Source organism: Anser anser (assembly GCF_964211835.1).
Source record: "Anser anser genome assembly, chromosome: 13".
NCBI lineage: Eukaryota > Metazoa > Chordata > Aves > Anseriformes > Anatidae > Anser > Anser anser.
In genome coordinates, this window is record NC_139734.1 from 9,870,139 (window position 1) to 9,888,954 (window position 18,816).

The following is an 18,816-nucleotide window of genomic DNA, read 5'->3' on the forward strand; positions in this document are numbered from 1 at the left end:
GCTTTCCCCTTTCCCATGGGGGCTCTGACCTCAAAAATCCCTGAGGGTTTCATAATCGATCAGGACCTGCATTTTCCAGGAGAACGCCTCATTTAAAAAGTATCTGAAAGCTGACTCCAGCTAATCCCTCTGCAACAAAAGGACACCTTCTTTCCCCGCTCTATTCTTCCTGCTATTTCTTCCCTCTCCCTGCTGTTTCCTACCCTTTAACACACATCCAAATTTTCTGATTCTCCCCCATTCCCCTTTCTGTGGTCACTTCTTGGTAAAAGGGTAAGTGACAGGGGTGCCCTGCTCGATGCTTTTGTGCCCCTCGGGGAAGAGCAGGAGAAAGGGGGGCACAAGCAAAGCGCCCCCCGTGTTTAACAGCGAGCTCGTGAGCAGGATCGCAGCTCTGATCTCAGAGCACAGAAACGCCAAGAGCCCCTGTCTGGAAAAAGTGAATCTTCCTAAACACTCAGGCAAACCCAAGGCTTTGGAGCTGTTATTAATAGGCTGGGATAGCTGGGAGAAAGCTCATAGCATGCGCTAATGAAAATGTGCCTAAGTACTTTGGAGCCACCAGCTCCTATTTTTAGCAGGATGTGGGCAGTTCAGTAACCTCTGGCTGTGTCGGAGGAGCAGAGGCAAGTGTCCTGCTTGTGGAAAACCCCAAGCCACAAAGGACAGAGGAATGAAATCATTTCCTACGAGACTGAGGCAGAGGCTTTCAGCTGCGGGGGATCCAGAGCTCGAAGCAAACTCCTGATGGACAGAGGGCCAAACAGGGACGGCTTCATCGCCACGTGGAGCCCAGCCCTCGAAGCAAGCCCTGTTTTGAGCAGGAGGCTGGGTCCCTCTGCAGCACCAGAAGTTTTTCTGTGACCCCCAGCCCCTGCAGCAGCTCCCACAGGCACACGTACTGGCAGGAGCCCCAGCCACGTTCAAACACTCCCTCAACAAAGGCTGATTTGCCCAATTCCCAGCTAATTTCCTTAATTTAGTGCTTCATGGGGGAAAATTAAACAGTCAAAAGCCACAGACATGGAGATAGCCTGCTGCGGGCTCCCAAAACTTCACTGTCAGCCTGGTTAATCATTCCCTGGGGTTGCCAAAAAAGTCTACTCTGGAATTCATTTGCCTTTATTGCTTACTGTTCATCAGAATAATTTAGGATTAAATATATATATATATATATACACACACACACACACGAGAATGTGGTTAATGCTAAAACTCAGCTTTGTCAACTTATTTCAGCCCAAGAGCTGGTGTGAATGTGATGTGGTCTGTCTCACAGCCCTCTTCTGACTTTAAAAAAGCCAAGCTTTTCATTAACTGCATCCAAGTGGATGCTTCTGTCTCTCTGCATACAGTACAGGTGCTTGTCCTAGCAGCACTTCTGCCTGTCATCAGCTCAGACTATTAAACACAAAAATGGAAAACCAAGTGCATCAATCTGAGAAGTCTCTGCGTGGATAGTGGGATGGAGAACTCAGAAAGAAAGAAAGAAGGTTCAGTGCCCCAGTTCACTCACGGTGGAGATTCTCAATCTCTTCTTCTTTGGCACTTTCCGAAATTTGAAGTACAAGTACCCAGCGAAGATTTCACCCTTCAGATATACCCATTATATTCTATTGTAAGCTCTGCAAATCACCTCCTCTCACCAGTGAGGGCTCCTCCAGCCCTTAGTTCCCTTTCACTTCAAGCACCAGAGAAGAAATGGATGGAGTGGGACCACTGACACCTCTCGGCTCTGAGCAACGAGGACTGCCAGCACCATGCCGCCTCCAGCAGCATCACCTCAGGTGCCTGCAGGCAGCTGGCCTGGGTTTGGGGTTAGCAAAAGAAACAGCAGCTGCATGGGTTTGGTGTGGCCATCATCAACCTACAGCCTCCCCATGCTATCACAGGGTCCTCCTTACAAATACAGGAGGAAAACGCCAGCTTTTGGAACGCCACAATATATTACACGTGCCTGGGAAAGGGAGAAATCCCCAGCTCACATCCTGCCTGGCTCTCATGAAGTCCAAACTTACGGACCAAAATTTTAGACTGAGATGGCCAAAAGGTAACATGAAGTAGTTATGGAGCTCCATGAAGGGCTGCAGGGAGGGATGGCTGTGCCATGCCTTTAACTGGAGTGAAGCCCCACGAGCAGACCCGCAGCGATACCCCTCAGCCAGCGAGCGATCTGGCTCGCCGATTCTGCTCTGCAGTCCCTTCTCACCAGACAAAGGCTGCATGCACGGGTGGCTACGCTGTTATCTGTCTGACGGGGGCTGTAAACTCTGATGAACGAACTCACGTCTCCCAAAAACATTGAGAAAAGGGAATCGGGAGACGCCCAGCCCCGCTGCTCAGGCGTGCCTTTTGGAAAATCACCCACAGGAGCCACAGCTGGGAAGCTGCATCTTTCAAAGCGGAGCAAAGAGAAGCAGTGCGCCTCCGCCACAGCACTTCCACCTGGAGGGAATCTCCCGGGACCAACAACTTCACTGGGGCAGCGACTGCTCAAGAGCTGCTCAAAGATCTAGCAGATTTTGCTAACATATTCCAGGCAGTTAGGGATCAACATCACCAGTGCCAGCCAGGGGCACGTGGTGGCACTTGGTGACAAAGACGGGGCTCCTCTTAGCAGAGTCAGTTCCCCTCCTCTCAAAGAGGGATCACAAAAACCACTGCTAGAAGTCCAAGTTTAGCTCTCAGGGAATTTGAATTCTGCGCTTGACCAGCCACTGATGAAAATGGCCCTCGCTGCTCTAAACTCCTCTCAAGCACATCTGTGTGCAGACCTTGTCTCAACCGTGGCCTTGTGTTAAGGAAAGGAAAAGAAATACCTCCTTTTGCACAGCCCCTGCCAGGCTAGATGGCAACTGTGGAGTCTTCCACACTCATAGGCTGTTTTCAGAGAGAAAAAAATAAACCTTACCAGGTATCGATGAATGGGAAAGATAAATGGAACATAAAGCCTTAACATAATTAATACAGACTTGCGTGTCTGAATGACTTTGCAGCAGTAAGTAAAGGTTTTGCCATTTTTCAAATAATTCTGAAAAATAAGTATTTTGGATATTTCATGTGTGCAAAAGAAACAGAGGAAACACATGTCTCATTCTTTACAAGCTATTATTTTTATATCCCTAAATAGCTGCTGCATTAAGAAGCCAAGAGAACGCAACTGCGTACTTAGTCCCAAAACAAATTCGGCGCGAGCGGAGCCAGCGCTGGCTGCTCTCCCGAGGGCCTTGCTCTGACGTACTTCAGCTTTCATTTCTAAAACCATCTTTAGGGAAAGAAAACGCCACGGCCTCACGTCTGGCTGGCTGCGTGCCTGGCTGCCGATGGCTGACCGTGGTGCTAGCGAAGACACAAGGCGGGGATGGGATTTCAAGAGACACTGTCCCCCTCACAAAAAAAATAAATAGAAAAAAAAAAAGAGAAAAAAAAAGGAAAAAGAAAAAAGAAAAGAAAAAAGGAAAGAAAAAACAACAAATCTGAACCCTCAAAAGTTTAAGGACTGTGACTGCACTGAGACTCATTCTGCACAGGCCATCGTTTTGGACTGACATCAGATATTGAGATGTTTTAATTCCCAATGGCCTGGTCTGGATTTCAGCACGTGACACAGAGATAAAGGCCTCTACATCCTATTATCAGTCCCCTGAGCAACTGGTACATCTTGTTAAGTGTAACTACATTCATAGGTCAGAATCCCATACGTGGAGAGCACACGCATTTGACTGGAAACAGAGCATTATGAGGGCATTCCTTTGCCATAATTTTGGTTTGCCAGTTCCTCAGCAGAACCTTTATATCATGCTTTGATATTTTTACTTTCGGGCCACAGGTGTTGGAGTGCCGGTGCCAGGCTGGAGAGCTACCTGCGCTGCAGGGATGCAGAACAGATTCCTGCTCTTTTATGTTACTTTCCGCCCAGAAGAAGTCGAGGTGAAAGCACTTCGTGCTGTCGTCACTGCCTTGCAGACAGAGAAATCGAGGCCGAGCACAGCCATGGGCTTTGCCCAAGATCACAGGGGAAAGCTCTCTGTGATTTAAAAACAAGAGATTTTGTGAGGTGCAATCTTTCCTCAAATCCTGCCTTTTTTTTTTTTTTTCCTCTTTGGTTTCTTTCGGATGAGTTTTCAGCAGCACCGAAAACTCAATGAATCACTTGGCTGAATGGCCCACATAGTTTCCTCTTCAGTCAGCTCTGGCAGCGAGCCACGGCACATATTCGGAGGCTTTGCTTCGAGTAACAGTTTTATTAGTGAGATTATTCCAGCGTTTGAAGCTGGGCTGTCCATCCCCTGCGTACCCCTCTCCTAGCACTTAACAAGGGGGAGCAGGGCTGGGGGGTGAACTAGAAACACTGATGGGGAGCAAAGCTCGCCTCCCAGGCTGAAGGGATCTCCCTCGGATGTCGCATCACGCGCCTGAATCACCCCACTGCTGAATCTGGAGTGACCGCACACCTCTGCACTCCGAGAAGCTAAGAAAGTTTTTTATTGACTTCAAGCTAACAGTTTAAAGAGAACTTTTTTTTTTTTCATAGTAACTGGACCCCGGTTAGCTTTACTTTTCATTCCCCGAAAGGATGCCACCGTAAAGCATGTGTGCCGCAAACTGACGATCTGATGGAAGTAGAGAAGGACAAGTTCAATCCAACATCTTGCTGTTTTAAAGCACTGCCTGCATTTATTTTAGACTCATTTTAGCATGGCAGGTCACAGCAGTATAAACATTGTGGGGGAAAAAAAAAGGCCGAGCTGGCAAACAGTCAGAACTTGCTGTTCCTGACCCAGTAACCTACTTTTTGAGCACCACGTAACACGAAAGCCACCCCTAGCTCAGACTGCGACGTCACCTCTTACTTAACTTCTTAGAGGCAAATAATGGGTCTGGTTGGGAAGAGTTTGGTGACTTGCGGTCATCATTTGCTTCATCCTGGCCACAAAAAGCATTTTAGGCTAGACAGGAACGTCAAGGGCAGTTTCTAACCTTGAGTCACCCCAAGCCACCACCTGAGCACATGTGCTCTGTGCAGCAGTGTTAGCACCTGGGTGCCCATCACACCGACACGCAGAACAACCAGAAATTTGGTCTGCAGCACCAGCGCTACTGTAGGCATCGTGGCCATGGGCAAAGAAGTAGAAAAGAAGTAGGGAACACTGCTTGAAGGAGACCTGCTTTTTCTCCATAGATCTGCTTTAGCTATTTTCACTCCAGCTCTCTCATCCTGAGATGATGTGGTAATTCAGAGATGCTACAGCTCAGTCTTTAAAGGCGGAGAAGACTTGAGGACCTCTGTGAACAGCAAAAGCTGCTCTCTCATGCCATAGCTCTCCTCCCCGGTCTCCTTTCAACAGGGCAACAGCCAGCAGCACCCACCAGCTCTCGGGATGGCACCCGCCTTCCTCGTCCCCTCTTTGCTCCCCTACCTCTCCCAGGCATCCCTGCAGTCCCAGAATGTTGTATTCTCAGGACACCAAATGCCAAAAAAAAAATAAAAAAGGTAATTATACTACTACTAGTCTCCTGGCAGAGAAAATGATAAGAAGTGGATCATGGGATCAATGCTACAGCAAAAAGGAGCAAAAAGACCCGGTAACCATTTTGGTAGCCTGCATTTCGCTTGTGCTTGTACCCAAGCAGCTCCTGCAGCATGGCAAAAGGCACGAGGAGAAAACCAGCCAGAAGCCCAGCAAAACGAAACAGTCATTACAAGCCTTCAGCGAGCAGCAGGGTGCCTCAGCCCAGCCGCCAGCGTTTCATGGCAGGAGAGAACTCAGAGGGGCCTCAGCTCAGCAAAACACTGAAGATCTTCAAGGCGTTTTGTTTGACCAAAGCTACTGGGAGTTTTCCCATCAGAATGCAGATGGAGATATAAAGGCTTGAGTAAAGTTCTCAGACAGATCTCTATTAGGAATAAAAGAAGCACAGAAACAGAATATATATATATATATATATATATGTGTGTGTGTGTGTATATATTCATCCAGTAATGTTGGAAACTCTATCTCCCCCTGTGAACGTCCCTGGAAATCAGCATTTAATGCTAACTATTAAGAAGAAAAAGAAACGGGAAGACTAAATATATGCTTAGTATTTGAAAGGACTAATATTTTGCTGAAGAAAATATCAGGGAAGACAAATAAGAGTATTAAGACAAAGTGAGATAAATAACAGAGGGAGCTCTTAAGGGAAACGATGGGAAATGATCCTTTGCTGGAATATGCCCATTTTTGCATGCAGTTACTGCCAGTGCATCTCTTAACTGAAACACACACAAAATAGGAAGGGATGGAAATTAAAAGACTTTTGGTCAACTATTCTACCTTCATGGGAAAAAAAAAACAACACATAGTTGAAATAATCAGAACAAAAGGTCTTGAAGGTACTGCACCTTCCAACTAGGTCAGCCTCAGATTTTATTTTTGTTGACGCTTTGACTTCCCTATTACAGAGCAGGAGGCACAGGGCACTGCAATATCTTAAAAACTCTAGCTACATTTTCTTCTGCCATCACAAACCATTTTTTCCACCATCTCTTTTACCAGCAATTTTAATTTAACCTAAGATTAAAAACATATGGAAGTATTTCTCTCTAGCTGGCATAAGCACAACACAAAAGTAAGTACTCTAATAGACATAAGAAGTCATTTTTCTTTACTACAATGTCTAATTTAGATCTCTGAAATTGTAAAATTAAAATCTATTCTAATCCATACTTAGACAAAAATGCATTTCTAGCAGATTATAATATCTAACTGCTTATTACACAAAAATCTTGGAATGACTGTATTGTAAAAAAAATAATTGCCTAATTATGAAATCCTGATGATAAAGACACTATTGTCATGAAAACATCTGGGTTACCAGCCCCCCAGAATGCATGAAATTTCAATTGGCAGAGAAAAATTGGGAGGCAGATGAAAGAGGAGTTATAAAGAGGTCCGGAGAAAAAACATCACCCGCTGCAATTTCGGTACCGAAGTGGGGGTGATGACTGCAAACAAACAAACCAGTAATAACCTATTCACAGCAGCAGAGCCGTTAACATGTATGTGGAGATGAGGCACAATTAACAAATATTATGTATTTTTTTTCCCAAGGTTATGCAAGAATATGCATCCCTACCTTTCTGTAATGACAACCTGGAAAAATATTCATTGTATCGGGGTGTTCAAAGACAATTTAGCAATCTGATGCCTTAGGATAACAAGGAGTTGTCCAATTTGAATGCAGCAGCAATCAGTAGCGTTTCTGTAGCATTTAGCTCACATTAAGCATCATTTAAACGATATTTGAAGAACGAAACAGGAACAGGGATGAAGGGAAAAGTCAGTGATGAGTAAATAGGAGAAGTACAGAGAAAAGCCGAGAAGTTTGACGGTGCATTCAGTTCAGCCCACCTGCGGCAGCAGAGTTAAGCCCCAACAAAAAATCTGGTCCTTGCCATTAAACCTACTGTAAAAGTCATGTTAATAGTGAAGTTAGTGGCTATACGCATTTTAGCCACTTATGAAACAATGAAAGCTTTTCTTGGAAAACAGGCAATACCATGAGACTGCTATTCCAGGTCGTTTAATGCCGTAACTCAAGAGCTGCACAGACCAAGGGATGCAGACAAGGAAAATCCACCCTTGTCTCTGAGTCCCCCTCAAAGGCTCTCCCCCAAAGCCCTGCTCTTCTCCTCTTGGTCTGAGCCCATGCCCTGAAGACACGTACACCCAGACCTGGCCCTGCGCAAAGGCAATCCGAGGAAGTTAATGAGGACTCATTATTTACTTATTATTATTCATTTCTCATCTCTAAGCAGAGCTCCCAACTCGGCTTTGACTTTTCACCACTGATCAGGCCAAACCTTGCTCTCCATGATGGAAGCCTCATGTGTAGGTAATCTGCCAGGCCCCAGAACCAGACTTTATGGACGAGACATCAAAGGATGATGTATCACTGATAGGGTAAGTCTTTTTTTTTTTTTAAAACAGAGTTGATTACAATGCAGATGGCATCAAAAGCACAGTGGCCTTCTCACATGGTTGCCATCTGCGGTTCTCTGCTAAAGGTTACACCAGGACTCCCGTTATAAAATGCTGCCAGTTGAGATTTACAACGCAGTGGACAGCCAAGAAGTCCTTCCACATCAGAACTGTTCACTTGCGGGTATTCCGCTCATGTTGGATATTTTTGATTACTGACATGATAAAATTTGCAGAGCAGCATCAGCCCGTACATCTGAAGTGTCTTCCCCAAATGGCTCTGCCTCGTGTCTGCCTGCTTGTTTGCACTGCCTTCAGCTCTTGGGATGAAGCTCTCCCCCTGCACAAAGGCTCACCACAAGATTTGTGCAGCACTTAAGGCTCCCCTAAGCCTGATATTTGGGCTTACAGGGGATTTAAGAAGCGTGTGTGTTGTGGGCTGGTTTGCAGGGTACTGGCAAATACAGCCGCGTGCACTAGGGAAAGCTTTCATATTTTCTAAGGAAGTGTTACTCTTCTGCTAAGTAAATAAAGATGTGCCTGTTATTTACTTTCCAGCACATATTGCAAAGCTCATGTTAATTAAACTTCTAAGGCACACAACAGAATAAATCTCGATTGGCGTAACGCCAACAAATTGTATACGAACTCTCCCCCACGCACTTAGTAAATATTTGCATGGGAGAAAATAACTCACTCCATCCCAGGCAAAGCACAAGCGGGTCAGGACACCAGAGCCAAGAGGCTCCGTTCTGCCTTGTGAGCGCCCAAGCTGAAAATCTGGGATCCGCGGAGAGGAATTACACAAATAGCAGGCAGAAAAAAGATCAGAAAGGAAAGAGCAAGGACAAAACTCACAGGCCTGGTTCTGGGCTCACCATTACGGTGGCCAGTCATAGCTCTGTGGCACCACAGGACCTTGGTACAACATCAGAGACCCCTAATTTTACCCTGTGCTCTCTCTAGTTTACAGCATATGAGTGTGTCAGTGGTTGAAAGGACAGTCCAAATCCAAACCCATCCCCAAAGTTCAACATAGATAATATTAAAGTTCCTTTTTCTTCAGAGAAGCCCGTCCTATTTAAGATTATTGCAGTTCTCAAAATCTTTTTCTTGCTGTCACATTAACTTTTGATACTTCTTACTGGCCAGCTACAACCTAGTTCTCACAAGTCTCAGGCACATTTCAACTACACTAACAGAGCCTCTCAACCTTCATGTGGACCACCTGATGAAGCACATACACAAATACATACAAAAAAAAAGTAAGATTACTTTAAGCTACCATGTTACTCAGACTCACATACCCGTCTTTGCATAAACAGATTACATAGCATTATCAACCCAGATTTTGGGGTCCAGGATTTAGTTTATGTTCCCAAGTAATGGTCACAGGGAAGTGCTTTTAGTTGGTCTCTTGCCTGTTGAGATCCACAGGAATGATGGATGCACAAAACACTGCTTATTGAAATACCGTTTGTGCTGCCTACATCACTGCTGCCCAGGAAAGAGAAGCATTACTATTGATTCCTCTATAAGATAAATACAGCTTAAAAGAAAGCATATTTACATAAGGTTTGGATGACTCACGCGACAGATAAAGAGAAACCTTAATGCACTTCTTTCTTCTCCTACACACTGCTTTGTGCTGGTGCTTTGTCTGGAGCTATTTCACAAAGGAATGTAGAAGAGGCTTTTTCTCCCATATAAGAACTGTTTCCAAACACCTGTGCTATTTTCTATTTCAACAGCACTGTCACCTGGCATATTGTTACTGAGCCATTCGCAATGCAAACCCAGTGCAACCCACCTAAATTCAGTGTTAGCAAATGCAAAGTGATTTATTTTGGTTTTGGGTTGTGATGCGATGGACTTGAGTGTTCACAAAATACAGCCCTGGATTTCCTCCACAGCCAAGCCAGTTCTCAGACCATTACATGATACTATTAAGTATTTGCTGAATAAGGATCTAAATTGAGTAAAACTTGAGCTTGTGCTTAGGTTCATCACTGTTTAAAGTGCTGCTATGCAAGTGGAGAACTCAGTTTAGCTTTTCACAACTTTTGTGCTTTAATGGTTTTCATTCAGTAGGGAGCAAGACTGTAAACATTACCCATGTTATTTCTAATGTGGCTGAATTTCCTTGGGTTTAGGATCTTTATGAATAAGGCTGAACAATAGCATCCAACTCAAAAATATCAACACACACCCCAAGCCCCATGTTCTCTGCTCCCCCAAAGCGACCAACCAAAAACTCATCAAAGCAAAATCAACATTTTTAGCACGCATTTATGGGCAGCTGGAGAACATCAGACCACCAGAACAGCCACAGAAGTACCTTTTGGGAGAACCCAGAGAAAATTTGCAGTTTTTACGAGAGATGAGGCCAGGCTGTGAAACTGTCCCCATCTGCACGGAGGTGGGAGCGGAGTGCCTACCTTCCCACAGACAAACCCTGGCTTGCGCAAACACGGCCGTGCTTGTAGGAGCTGGCAGGAGCTCACATGCAATCGGTGACCCCTTCAGAACAAGTTATCTTCTAAACATGATAAAGATCTAGACCCTGGAAATGTTATTTAAATTTAAATTCCTCTAACAAACCCTTGGTCCAGGCAGAGCAAGCCAAGCAACCTATGGCCAGCTGGGTTTTCAGAACACACCATGCACGGCACCAGGACAAAAAACCCACAGCAGGACTTGCCTGGATGTGGAAGAAATAGCATTAAACTTGTGAAAAGTGACTCAGCAGAACATTCAAACTGGAATGCCTCAAAAGGACCCAGCTTCCATAAAAGGTTCAATGTCTGAAACAAATGGGCCCAGATAAACCTCGACTCACTCCTGCCCGAGATGATCACTAGGGCTACATCACCTTCCAGTGAGATGACTATTTTTAGGGGTGGAATGCCAGCTTCCCAACCCTAGCAATTTAATTCAGTAATATTCTTAGATGTCTTTTTGTTTGTTTGTTTTGTTTTTTAAGTTCCGGACTGCAGACCCCTAGATTACTGGGAAACTGAATCTCACCAGCCAAGTTCCTTTAAAGACTGCAGTAGAACAGCAATACTTGATTTTCCACTACCTACATAGCAAGGGTTTGAGAAGATAACTCTAAAAGTTTTTCTGTTAAGCTTAATAGAGAAAAAGATGATTGCTGCACTTGCCGAGGCAATTGGCTCCAGGGCAGGCGCGTTCTGCAGCGGAGCGGCAGATCGAGGCGGGCTGGACTTTTTTGCCGGCATCGAGGCCACTCGAGGCAGCCGAGGGAGCCGCCAGGGCCCGGCAACCCTCGTGAAGGAAGCTGAGGAGGCGCGGGCGGAGCCAGCAGCAGCGGGCTGTTTACATCGCGCGTCGCCGCCATTTTGTAGCCACTCGCTGAGGCGATCGGCTCGGGGGCGGGCACGTTCTGCAGCGGAGCGGGGGGATTGAGGCCACTCGAGGGAACCGCCGGGGCCCAGCAACCCTCGTGAGGGAGGCTGAGGAGACGCAGGCGGAGGCAGCAGCGCCCTCTCACAGGCCCTACAAAGGCAGCCCCTGGGGAGCGTGGTGACCAGGACGGGGCGCCTCAGTCAGGGCGGGAAGGGCGTGTGCCCTCAGTGCTCTTCTCCAATGGCAGCTGTAACCTGCTTGTGAAGAGCCCGGCCATGATGTCCACCAGGTAGAAACCCATGGCCTCCGCATCTCTTGCAGCCTCTCCATCCACAGTCACCGACGTGGCTACCCAGATGGAGGTCTCGGGGAAACACACAGCCATCCAGGTCTTGGGCTGCAGGGTGTGCCCGAGTCTTCTGTCTGTGTCTGACAGAAACAGCGGTAGGTATGCCTGTGGGAGGTGAGCCCTGGCTGAAGAATTGCTCAGCCTGGTGTTGGAGCTTTGGGAGGAGGTGAGTACGCTGAGGAGCATGAGGGAGTCAGAGAGGGAAATTGACTGGTGGAAGCTTACTCTGCCCTCCCTGAGACAGACTCATGAGCCTGCCACAACACAAGTGTCTCCTGCTACACAGAAGACAAAAGTTCCCCCGTCCTGCCATGCAGTAGGAGGGGACCTAGGCCAAGGAGCAGGGAATGGAAGTAGGTTCCTGCTCGGGATGGTAGGCGAGCCCTCTCCCTGCCCACCTCACCTGCCCATCTACCCTTATATAACAGGTATGAGGCTCTAGAACATGAGAGTCAAAACAACTAGACTAGGACTAGAAGATGCTTTGAGCAAATTTGCTGGTGACTCTAAACTTGGAGGAGTTGTGGACTCCGTTGAGGGTAGAAAGGCCTTGCAGAGAGATCTGGACAGACTGGAGAGCTGGGCGATCACCAACCGCATGAAGTTTAACAAAAGCAAGTGCTGGGTCCTGCACCTAGGATGGGGCAACCCTGGCTATACATACAGACTGAGCAACAAGATGCTGGAGAGCAGCCCCACAGAGAGGGATCTGGGAGTTGTGGTTGACAGCAAGCTGAATATGAACCATCAGCATGCCCTGGCAGCCAGGAGGGCCAACCATATCCCGGGGTGCATCAAGCACGGCATCACTAGTCGGTGGAGGGAAGGGATTGTCCCTCTCTGCTGTGGTGCGGCCTCACCTCGAATACTGTGTACAGTTCTGTGCACCACAGTACAAAAAGGATGTGAAACTGTTGGAGAGTATCCAGATGAGGGCTATGAAGATGAAGGGACTAGAGGGGAAGACGCATGAGGAACAGCTGAGGTCACTTGGCCCGTTCAGCCTGGAAAAGAGGAGGCTGAGGGGAGACCTCATCGCGGTCTACAGCTTCCTCACAAGGGGGAGTGGAGGGGCAGGTGCCGATCTATTCTCTTTAGTCACCAGTGATAGGACCCACAGGAATGGTGTCAAGCTGAGGCAGGGGAGGTTTAGGCTAGACATCAGGAAGACATTCTTCACTGAGAGGGTTGTTGTGCACTGGAACAGGCTCCCCAGGGAAGCAGTCACTGCACCAAGCCTGTCGGAGTTTAAGAAGTGTTTGGACTGTGCGCTTAGTCACATGGTCTGAATTTTTGGGTAGACCTGTGTGGTGCCAGGAGTTGGACTCGATGATCCTTGTGGGTCCCTTCCAACTTGGGATATTCTATGATTCTGATTGCTGATCTATTGGAACAGACATGGATAGAATGACACCTCTTGATGATCTCTACTATATACTTTAATAATAAAGTCTCTGGGAAAAAGTCAGTCTACCTAATTCTACAGATTTTTAAAGTACTTTCTAGAGCTATCACAATTTGTATGCAACATTTAAAAAAAAACACACCACCACCACGTTAAGGAAGAGAAAACCTTTCTACCCCAAATAGCTCTGTATTACATTGCTTTGGGGGATTTGTTTTCATCTCTTTCCCACCAAGTACTTTTAACTCACAATACTCCTGGTCATTGACTTTCTGGGAATACAGGTTTTAGGACGAGGGCAGTGAAAGAGTACATGTCTTCTCTGAGAGCAGACCATGAAGTGATTTTATTGACTACATTGCTTAGCTTTGTACACAAGCTGTAAACTCTAAATCAGCTGGACAACAAAGGTTTAATCATCATGCAAGTACCAATCTGAATGCACGTGGCCCAAACCCCTTTGAGGAAGCACTTTTTAGGGTGTTTTCCAGCACTGTTCATGGGTTCCTCGGTAAGGCCTTCAAGCCCTCTATAGCTGGATCTCCTGTCTTGTAGGTGGGCTCTTTTTGGGAGTGCTTTTTGGGCATAAACCCTTCTTTGGGTGTCTCCAGTGGCAATTCGGCATGCAGATCCTTAGAAGCCTCATGCTAAAGAACCATCTAAAGAGTACTCAAAATCCCAGACTGTCCATCACCTCCTTAGGATTGTGAAAGCAATACAAAAAGAAAAACAACAACAAAAAATCCTTGAACTACTGAAGACTGCAGAGAACACACGGCCCAAATGCATGGGCCTATCACTAAACATTTTTCTACCTTAAAAAAAGTTACGTGTACTCATGGGTACCATTCCAATTAGAAATATCTTTACCTTTTGGTAGCTAAAAGGTAATTTCAATAAATTATTTCCTCCTGAAGATAAAAATAAGAGTGCTGTTATGGTAACAGAGCTGTGTTTTTCAACAGCCTCTATGTTACAGCTGGTTAAAGCCACCAACGATGCGTTCTCCAGTCAGATGCAACAAACTGTTTGCAGTTCGGAGCGGTGATAACGCGCCCTCAGCTCCTCTCTGTTTAGCAGCCAGTAACCAAAACACATCCCAGGGTAAACACCGGAGGAGCCGGGCATGTGCTTCCGCGGGGCTTAGCTCCGTGACCCCGTTTCCCTGATGCTATCACTTCATCCTCATTATAACACTTCAAGAAAGGACGTAAACATCTCGTACATTTAAATGCTCTTGACTTTTATGAACAGCCTGATTCAGCAGCCCTCAGGGTGCACTTTCATGACCAGCTCAAGCACATCTTGCCCTTGAAGAGGCGCTTCCTCTGCTCCCAGCCTCCATTGCATGGAAAATCACGCACAGTTGAAAGCTAACGCTGGAAGAAAATTTCATAAAAGATCAGCTTTCAACTACTTTGCCACAAAAATGCCTGTGTTGAAGGTCTCAAACCAGCTACTCATGAGATGGTATGTATTTTGATCGACAGCCTTCAAACTCAACATGCTAACTACTGCAGTGAAGACAGCATTATTCACAAGCACCCCATACATGTCAGACACTGCACAGACAGCAGGACAATTTAAGGGGAACACAACAAAGATGTTCTTAAACTCTATTAAATGCTACTGAGGAAAATTTAAGAGCAGATATAAAGATCTGTGGGGAGGAAACTATTCAAAGCATTCGGTGAGTTTTATTGTTCCATAAAGCTGAGCCACAGTGCCCCATATGTTGCAGCATCATCTGAAGAAACCATATCTAGGACCTAATGTTTACATCTATAAACTCTGCTGTAGTACAGAAGTTGCCAAAGATCAAGGAGCTGATTCAGCAATTGACTCGAACAGTTTAATAGTAAGCAGCACCTCCATCAGCGCAATTATTTATCTACTCAGATTCAAGGATGTGCTATGTGCTTTGGCCAAATGAGAGCTAAAACAGGAGGGATCGTTTCCAAAAGACATTACATCTTATAATATATAGGAAAAATTTCCCTTTTAAAAAGGGATGGAGAAACCAGGCCATGCCATTGCTTTCTTACCAGGGAAGCATGAAGGGACAGTCATACCCCTTGAAGCAGAGAAGGATGACCTACAGCTGAGCACCAGTGTGAGATGGTGCAGAAAGGTACAGCCAGAACTAGGTGGCACTACTGTTGTACTGGTTCAGGTGAAGTCACAGTTATCTCTACATTAGGGATCGGCACCTTGCTACACTGTGAAAAGAAAGAGATGGCTCAAAGTCTCTTTGTATGCCACTTGCCACAGCTCTCACAAGTGAAAGCCTTACTAAGAGCCCTACACTACCAGCTGGGCCTCAATGCATTTGCATTTTCTATACAAGACTGTTCCAGCTCCTCAGGTTGCTTGCAAATGTACCGTGCTGCATTTCCAAACAATGTACAAGGACATATTTTCAGACAGATTCTGTGTTGCTTCTGTTCCTCACAAATCCTATTTTATCATTGCTCAGGGATGTGGGTCTTCAAGCCCTCAGTCACGCTGATGGAGTTTATTCAGCAAAGCTGGTGACTGTTCTGCTCCTCAGCTTTCGTTGTGCCTCTGAGATGAGTTTCCCTGTTCTTGAGAAGAACAGACTCAAGATTTGACTTTGGGTAGAGCCCTGTGGTGGATTAGACTGCCATTCTGCCCACCTCAACTGCATGCTGCAATCTGCTTACTTGCAATATGGAAGATCTGGCAAAAAGTGACAGTTGCTCGCTGTCCAACATCATTAGCTAGCCCTGCCACGAGAGCTCAGACGTGGTGCTCCGTCTCCATACAGAATCAGCTATTAATAAATATACTGTCCAGCAAAATATTTTCCACACAGCTGAAGCAGTGCTTTGGGCAAGGGGCTGCCTGATCCACCCACCATGGACACTCAAAATCAAATTCTAGATAAGATGAGATCGGAACAGCAAATAGGTTCGATGGACAGGCATGCCAGAGGCACTGGCACAGCTCAGCATGGAAACAATCCCTGTACTTACCTTTATTATTCATCCTTTATTACTCCAGTCCTGGAGTCTATAGAAGGAAGGACAATCTAATCAAAAGGCCACTAAATTCAATGAAAACATGGCAATTTCTTGGTCTTCCTTAGGCTCGGCTCCCCAGGGTATCAGAGAACACCAGGACCTGGCCACTAGGGCTCAGAGCCTACCTTATGGGGCTCAGTGTCAGCACCTAAGAGCCCGTCTGCTCTTCAGGCAAAGGAGGACTGCTTCCTGTGTGAACATATTTGTGTCATAATGTTAAAACAAGCTTGGAAGTAATTACATATATTTTAATTCCTGCAACAAAACACTTGAACTAGAAAAAAATGGCTGAGTTGATTGGACTGAGGCAAAAAACACTATACTTTTTTTAAAATGTCTTGAAAAAGGGTGATTTAAAGAACAGAAAGATCCAACTTTGCTCCTGATGGCACAAAGGTTTAAACCTAACTCCAGTCAAACCTACGGTTTCCCCTTTACAGACAGGCAGGCAAGACTGCATGCTGAGCTGCTCCCCTTCCCTGCTGGACAAAAACTAGAACTGTAGAGCTACACAGACACGGCGCATCTCATGTAAGGCAGCCCAGCAGAGCCATTTCCCAAAAGCCTTCACAGTAATCCCCAGGCCCAGCACTTCTATGTGAAGAATTTTGTGTGATTCAAGTAAAGAAAATGAAATGTTTTTATTTTAACACATACCTGTGGGGAAAGAACGTCCCACTATTTAACAATGAGCTCTTTAAAGACATCCTGGGAAATCTTCCAAGAGCTACGCTGAAACGGATGAACACTCAATTATTTAATCTATTTTTTTTATTTGCATGTCGGAAGTCACTCTCCTCCTCTCCCATCCTCCCACCAAAAGCAAAGCTTTTATTTTCTGAAGCTGGGGCACTTCTGATGCCAGCTCCCAGCAAGTTTACTCACTTTTCCCAGAGTTATTCTCCCAACCATTCTCTCTGGTTTTACACCGCTTGGCCCCCAAAATTCTCAAGGACCTTTGTTCACCTACCCCTGCAGCAACGAACAAACGCAAACATTTACAGTTCTCCAATTCAACAAACAGGCAACAAGGCTAAAGAGCGTGGCACGAAGAACACACCATTAAAATGTCAAGGTTTCAACAGGAAACATGCAGATACCTCCCGTTATCCGAAAGCCTCTTCTCTGCACAGATAACACTATCAAGGCCCATCCCTTCCCCCTGCTTTTATCACTGCTGCTTTCACTCGAGTCTTTACAGTTATTTATAACCTTGCAGTTGGGTTAACGCTGCAAGTTCTTAGGCATGTACATTTTGATGTTCTGCTAACCTGGATTCTAGAGTGTTTCAGTTTATCCTGGAAGCACATAAAAAAATTAAAATAAAAAAAAGTAAAGACCAGCAACTCTCCTCCAGAGCTGAGTTCCTAGAGCAACTTCAGGCAGTGATACTGCAAAAATCACACCCCTGTTGCTTTCACATGACCACCGAGAGACATGCTCAGCTTTATCACTTGGGGGCTGGTAAGAGGAACTCACTAGAAGAAGAGCTCACTACCAGCTCTGGCCTAGCTCATCCCAGAAGCAACCAAGTGCTGTTATCATCTGATGACTCCACACGTGGATCTGTTCATTTCCACTTTGCAGTTTGGTGTTTTAACACACCCCTGTCCCAGACACAACCACCAAATGAGCTAGGAGACACTCGCCAGTAGCTGTTAGCTGTATGAGGCCTGATGTCCAGATATGCAGTAGTATGTGCTGGAGACATCAGGGCACTGAACACGCAGTTTCCATTGCCTTAAGCATTCATTCAATTTAAAACTTTATAAATTCCTGCGTACAAATCTACATTGTAGAGAAGCTGGCAAAGCTCTCGCTGTTTTGTCTGGCTTCCTAAGGACAAATGCTCATGCGATCTTGTGCCCTATTCCCCTCTCCTCGCGAAACCTGTGGTTTGTTTGCCAGCTTCAGATCAGCCTTGTCAGGTTTGAAGGAGAACAAGGTCTTACCATCCTATGAGAGGATACATTGACAGGAAGACAAACGCCAAAGCTTCGCTCTGCTGGGCACCTCTGCTCCTACCTGACACAACCATATCCAGCAAAGCGAGTGCCAAGCGATGGAAGCAGTGCCTGTCTGCTTGAGAGTGGTTCAGAGAAGAGAACGAGTGTCTGACAGCAGAGTTCGGATAAAACTTGGAGCAGCTTTGCCAACAGGAGACTTGCAGTTGAATTGCAAGCCCCAGCTCTGCACAGCATCGCTATGACATTTTAAATTTTTTATTACCATTTTATAATGGTAATTAAATATAGGCATGTGCATAGAGAGGAATCTGCTTAACGTACAGGCCAAGGCTCACCATCGGCAGGCTTTGCCAGGCCTTCCTGGCCCCGTGGCTGGCAGGCATCACCCCCAGGGCAGCAATCAGGACCCAGCAGGACAGGGCTGGCCTCAAGGTGACAGTAGAGCAGTCCTCAAGGCGTGGTTAACTCTTGGCAGCTGCGTTTAAGTTCCCAGCTAGGTTGCCCATCACTTCTAATTATTATAATTAATTTTGTGACTAGTTATGTGCATTTACTTTGTTTCCTGGCCAGCCCTGTGCTGCTTCTGTTCAGTTGCACCCCAGAAGCAGGGAGCCTGGTGGGTGGAAGCTGAGCTTTTCAGCTCAGTTGTAACTGAAGCTGTTCTGGTTCAGCTCCAAGTCCAGCATCAAACTGGTTCATTAGCTTCCAACCAGCTGAA

The 18,816-nt window shown here is 46.1% G+C and overlaps 1 protein-coding gene across 2 annotated transcripts in view; it reads right to left on the reverse strand.

Annotated features, from left to right (window-relative positions):
* The window catches only part of PASD1 (PAS domain containing repressor 1), a 97,262-nt gene that overhangs the window by 68,870 nt on the left and 9,576 nt on the right, over nucleotides 1–18,816 (reverse strand). The gene's annotated exons all lie outside the window — the stretch shown is intronic.